The sequence below is a fragment of the Leptinotarsa decemlineata genome, unplaced genomic scaffold (assembly GCF_025532065.1).
Source record: "Leptinotarsa decemlineata unplaced genomic scaffold, Ldec_3_MD MMD2_tig00026354_RagTag_RagTag, whole genome shotgun sequence".
NCBI classification, from domain to species: Eukaryota; Metazoa; Arthropoda; class Insecta; order Coleoptera; family Chrysomelidae; genus Leptinotarsa; species Leptinotarsa decemlineata.
Window position 1 is genome coordinate 15,788,841 of NW_027412702.1, and position 6,404 is coordinate 15,795,244.

Consider the following 6,404-nt stretch of genomic DNA (forward strand, 5'->3'; position numbering starts at 1 on the left):
GGAGGGGAAATACTAATTGACGATACATTATTCATGAAACATGCGAAACGGTGATTTCCTCGATTGATTTTTTAACGAATTCTTTATTATGCCTATTCTAGATTCGAATCTGACTTTTTATTGGTGAGCAATTTCAGCAATTTTAATCACAATTTTTGTGTGTTTTCATATAAATGAAAAAAAAATTCGTGAATTAGAATTTAATGTTCAAATCACTAGAAGAAACATTGATATACATTTAAAACACTGTCAAATTTTGAAAATTTCATCGTATTCTGATATCGAATCCTAAATACACAAGAGTTTTTTCCATAAATGATATGTGGTCTCGAAATTTTAGGTTTAGGTTTTAGGTGAGAAATGACTTTAAGATCAGAATATTTGCCATAGTGAACCTAGTGATGGTATTCTAATAACTTTAGTCCTTAATTTTATGTGAATCCCATAGAATTGTGCAGATTATTCTCATGAACCTGGCGATAAGTCAGGTCATGACCCAAATATGAATGTTTTGAACAGACAAAACCGGTCATTGATGAGATTATCCAACAAAATTTCTGTTTACTAGTGTTTCAAGATTTAAAAAAAAATGTACTTTTGCACTCATTTTGTTAAATTTTTGGGTGACGCATATTCATTAGATTTAGATAAATATATACTACTAATCAAAACTTTATCTTTGCAATTGGAATGTTTACTGACACGATTACCCAATGTTTATAGCTACAATCAGCCCACTTTCATCTTTTTTATTTGAATTTTCAACCAGTTATTTTTTAACGTGACTCACATGAACAACTGTTCAAATTCATGTAATTTGCTGCTCATTTTCATTTCATTTTTTGAGTATGGAAAAAATATTTTGTTAAGTCTATTGGTTACTATTGAATCAATTAATACACTGTTCATAATTGATAAACTATTCAATTTTTAGACTTTCACAGAGGGTGCACTGGTATAATATTTGCGAGTTCGCTTTGTCACACCTTGGGATCCTAAATCCATTAATTTTATTACAATAAATCCAATATTGGACATGTGATAGAATCGGCCGATACTTGATGAAAATCCATAACGTTTTTGATACTCATTGATTGAGTCCACTATGGATCCAATAGTTGGCGTATTTATGAGGAAAGATGCCATCGCCTCAATTTACCCAGTCCCTTAAAGACAAGGGAGTCTGATAGTGCATTCACGGTCCAGCCCAGCACCACTGATGAGACTTGGCGGGCCGAAACGGTGCTGTCTGGTATTGTATCATGAATGTTATTCGGGATCTGGTTTTATCGAGCCGAAACCGAAAGAAGCTCGTCGAAATCGATCAAAAGTTGAGATGTTAACAGTTTTTCTGTTTACTGCGGTATTGTGCGCTCAGAATTTTTGCCAGAAGGTGAGACAATGAATAAAAAATATTTTACCTCAGTGTTATGCAGCGTTTGAGAGAGATCTTGGATTTTTCCTCACAATAACGCACCATCTCACTATCAGAGGCTATCATTGTGAATGGATTTCTAACCCAATCTCATCAAACAGCCATCGTCTACACCTGATATGGCTCCGGTCGATTTTTTATATTTCCAAACCTGAAGTCGTCACTTCGAGGCATCCATTTTCAGTCGATAGATTACCTAAAGGACAATCCTCAGCGAGTACTGAAGTCGATTTCTACAAATGGGTTTTGATACGAAAAATTTGGTTGTATAATATATTTTGCATTTCTTTAAACAATTACGAGTACATTTTTGACACAGTAGTGTTCTCAACTGATCCTACAAAATATGATTTTTATTAATGGTGTAGAAACATTTCAAAATATTCGGAGTTTCATTTTGCAATTTCAAATCGACCGGAATAGTAATTGGAATTCAGAATTCAACATCACACTCCAAATGATATTGTAATGAGATACTGAAATAACAAACATCCGCATGAAAACACATGAAAATCAATTACTCTTTGTCAATGAGCAAAGTACCTGGCAACGATTATTTTCATTTCCATAACTGCGGTCGCTATCGATATCAGAATCCCACATCAGATAATCAATCACACTTCATCCTAAATTATAATGTATGGAGTTTTGTTGATCACAAGCCTCTGCAATTTGTAATATCATTCTGCCGCCAATTAACATTCCGGTGCTTGATTAAGAATACAGCACTTCTAATGAATTTCTGTAATGTAAGTTTTTGCCCTGTACTATACTGCTTGCCGAAACATGTCCTTATTTCCAAGCGCGACTTTATTTTATCACCCCTAATATCTCTTTTCCACAATATAATATATAAAATGGGGGGATCATATTCAGTAGACTGTTAAAAAAGTAAGATGGCTGTTCAAATTTACCGGTCTACGTCCATTTTATGTTGGTATACTCACAATTTCAGATGTTTTGCATGTTCAGTTTGTTGGTGAGAGGCATAAAAGTTAAAAGTGTTTTGTGTGTTAGGCGATTTTCAGCTATCGAAAAAATCAAAGAATTTGCATTGAATTATGTCTAAGAAATGGAATTATGTGCTCAAAAACACTTGAAATGTTGACAGTGGCATACGGTGATTGTACTCTGAGTCAGAAAAACGTTTATAAATGGTTCAAGCTTTTCACAGAAGGTCGAGAAGATGTCAATTACGACGCTTGTCCTGGACGCCCCAACACATCAGCAATCGATGAAAATGTTGAGAGAGTGAGGAGAATTTCAAGAAGACTCGTCGAATCACTATTAGAAAAGTTATTGAGGATGTTGGTATATCGGTTGGCTCACACCCAAGGGCGTATCCAACGGGGGGCAGTTGTCAACCGGAAACTGACCAATATACTGCTGTAATTCTTTTTTTCAAGATTATAAAATCAGGTTGTGTATTATTAATAAGTTCAAGCTGCTACCAAAGAAAGGCGTCTAGAAAAGTTGAATCCGGTGATTTTGGAGGCCATTCAATTGCTCCTCTTCTGCTGATCCATCTTCAAACTGTAACAATATAATTAGGTGATGCATTGTTCTGCTGGAAATTCAAGAGTTTCTGTGAAACTTAAATACTTTCTCCGCCAATTCAAGTTTCAGTCTTGTTAGTTATTGAATATCTATAGTTTCTTCATTCATGTTGATTTATAGATAGCCTCTGTCGAATTTCCTCACAGAAATACACAACTAACATTCCAACCGTGATAGTTGTCGCGGAACGCGTTTAAGTTATGAGTGTGAAAATTCTTTCATTATTTATCATGGATAGTGACATCAATTTCCTTGAAGTAACGTAGTGAATGCAAAAATAACAGACCAAATAATAACTTTTCGAAGCAATTCTACACTAGTTTTATGGCAATAATTTCAGTTATTCACATTGCCATTTGAAACAATTAACATTTCTAATATACTTCATTCTCAAAGAAGTTATACCATAAAAATGATGAAAGGAAGGAATGGTTGAACGTCATTTTATTGGGAGACAAAAATACGGAATATCTTACTGATCTAGAATGAAACTAACAAAAACTTTCAAAGCAACTTTCATTAGTTATTATTTAATTCGAGTTTGCAGTTTTTCCAGTGAGTTTTCAGTTATACAAAGTGGAACCAGAGACCCAAGAATTGTTCAATTCGTTCGAACTTTCAGTAACATGCTGAATGGATGGTGTCGAATCTCAGTATGATACTTTGATATTTCAGAGAAACAAAAATAATTTTTGATACCGATTTTCGTGAACTCACGTCCCAAATGTTCACTCGAAGAGACAGAAAAAACCAATCCCTCATACGTCTACATCAGAAAATATGTGGCATTTCGGAACAATCCTAGCTTATTCATAAGGCTACCAGCATTAAAAATAAATCAACACGGGTTTTAGGACGATGCTGATTGTCACGCCAGGGTAGAAGATGGATTATGCTATCAGGACCCTGAAAAGGGTCCGTAAAATAATCGTGTGGAGTGTAGAGGATAGTAGTTCAAACATATCTACGAATAATTTATTTTAGGAATTACGAAATTCAGAATACTAGCTGATCATATTTTTAGTTCATCACTACTTATGCAACATCACAACAAATTCTTACACAGCGTCTATCTGTCTGTCTGCCTGACCGCGAAAAAATAAAAAACTATCGAACGAATAAAACAATTCAATACATATTTTTTTTCAAAGGTCTACAGAAAATTCTGCGATGCCATATATTTATCTTTTGGGTATAGCCACTTCATATAATATGGTAATTGTAAAACTATTTAGCCCATACGATTTAAATTAATGATGACGATGATAATAACAATCGAAACACCTGACCTTTGCTATGCTGAATAATAATAATAATAATGAACTTTATTGAAATAAGAAACCTAATATACATATCTATTAGTGTAATAATAACACTAGCACAATGAAATATAAAAAAAAAATTATCTAAAAAATTTTAAATTTAAACAATTTGAGATTTAAACTAGCATGTAGCCAGACAGTGAACATTACATATAATGATTTCAGTTTCATATGTTAAGTAACATTTAAATAGATAATGAAATATAGGTACATATATACATGAAATAATTATTTTATTTCATTACAGATACAAATACCCTAGTGAACAATTAAAAATAAATGATAGCTAATTATGTCCCAAATAATTTCACTTAACTATACAATTTGTATTCTTTTACCGAGTGGGAAACCGAGCGAAAAATCTGGCATCCATCATAGCCTGCCAGGATGGTGTTTCGAACTCATTAGACTATCGTGTAGCGATATACAATATACGGCCCTCTTACGGTATTGACGAAACACCAATGTTGCCTAGGAAAGGTACCGAATTTATCGCAACTATTTATTCCACAAAATAGTTTAATCTTCCTCTTTGAAGATGATCACTTGGTGATCGAAACACGTGTCGAGGTGTTGAAAATAACGATTTGGTGTTGGGAAAAAACTCCAGTAATATCCACAAAATAAATTTATAAATGTAGCCGTTAGTACGTGGTAGGAAATCAAATTGATATACCCTCAGGTCAAACAATCAGAAATCAAGAAATGAATATTTGGAAAAAAACAGAGATAATTGCGGGTTTCTTCAGAAAAACAATGTGGAAGTGGCATTCAGACCACTTGCTAGGTTATCTGATTTTCTTTTCAATGCCAAAGATAAGGTGGTCAAGTTGGATAAATCTGGAGTGTATAAGCTTATGTGTCCGGAGTGTAATAGTGTTTATGTGGGACAATGTGGCCGAAATTTCCAAAAACGGTATGCTGAACATTGAAGGTCCTTCTGACTAGGAAAAAATGAGTCGTCGTTTTCAAACCATTTTTTTTATTTAAAAGGAAAAACACCGAATCAACCACTAGAGTTATTAGCGGTTACAGTAGGTACATTAAATTTTGTTAGAGATGCCAACATTTTCCAAAAAACTATAAAGGGAAGTAAAGTTCGTGACATCCAATGCATTGGTGAGGTCGCTTGGTAATCCGAAAAATTTTTTTTCTTCATTGAAAGCTGGGCAATCAGAGATGAAATGTTCAACACTCATCGTCACACTGCAGGTATCACAAATGCGAGGCTCTTCATGCTTTAGGAGATGTAGATGGGTAAATTTCGTATGTCCAATTCTCAGGAGTGTAAGTAAAACTTGCTGTCTGCGGGTGAGAGCTCGGTAATTTTGAGTGACTAGATTCGGATTAATGGATCTGAGTTTATTATTATATAGGGATTGCCACCTTTGCCTCCATCTGTCGCATATGAGCTCTTCGATTTGGAGATAAACGTCTTGATGGGGCACTCGTTGGATCTCTTGACAGTTGGGGTTTGAAATGGCCTCTCGAGCTTCTGAATCGGCCCTTTCATTACCCGTTATTCCCATATGAGAAGGAGCCCAAACTATCTCAATGTGTTTACCATCCTGTAATAACTTTCCCAGTTCAGTCTTAATGAGAAGAAGAAGAGCATTTTTCAGGTAGAGTTGTTGGATGCCCAAGACAGCACTGAGAGAATCAGTGAAAATGACATGATCACCAACGGATCTACGACAGTATTGTAGTGTGCTGAGTATAGCAAATACTTCTCCTGAGTAGATACTGGAGAAAGACGGCAGTCGAAAAGTGTAAGTGGTGGTATCTGTTATCACAGCGGCTCCTACTCCTTCAACTGTTTTGGAAGAATCGATATATATATGCTTGAAGTGCTGATATTTGGAGACCAGTCCGGCGAAGGATTTCTTTATGGAATTTGAAGGGGTATCGTATTTGGGAAAGTTGAGGAGATAGGTATTACAGGGGGTTTCAAACCATTCCTTGGCATGCAACCACAAGTTCCCGAATCTATATGATACGGAAATTTTGCTCTGTGTAAGGAAGAGTTACAAACTCAATTATTTAGAATCCTTAAAAATTCACAAGCATAAACATTGCGAGTGCAACCTGTT

The 6,404-nt window shown here is 34.9% G+C and overlaps 1 protein-coding gene across 5 annotated transcripts in view; it reads right to left on the reverse strand.

Annotated features, from left to right (window-relative positions):
* LOC111503077 (trissin receptor) overlaps nt 1-6,404 on the reverse strand; it is a 307,365-nt gene that overhangs the window by 260,043 nt on the left and 40,918 nt on the right. The gene's annotated exons all lie outside the window — the stretch shown is intronic.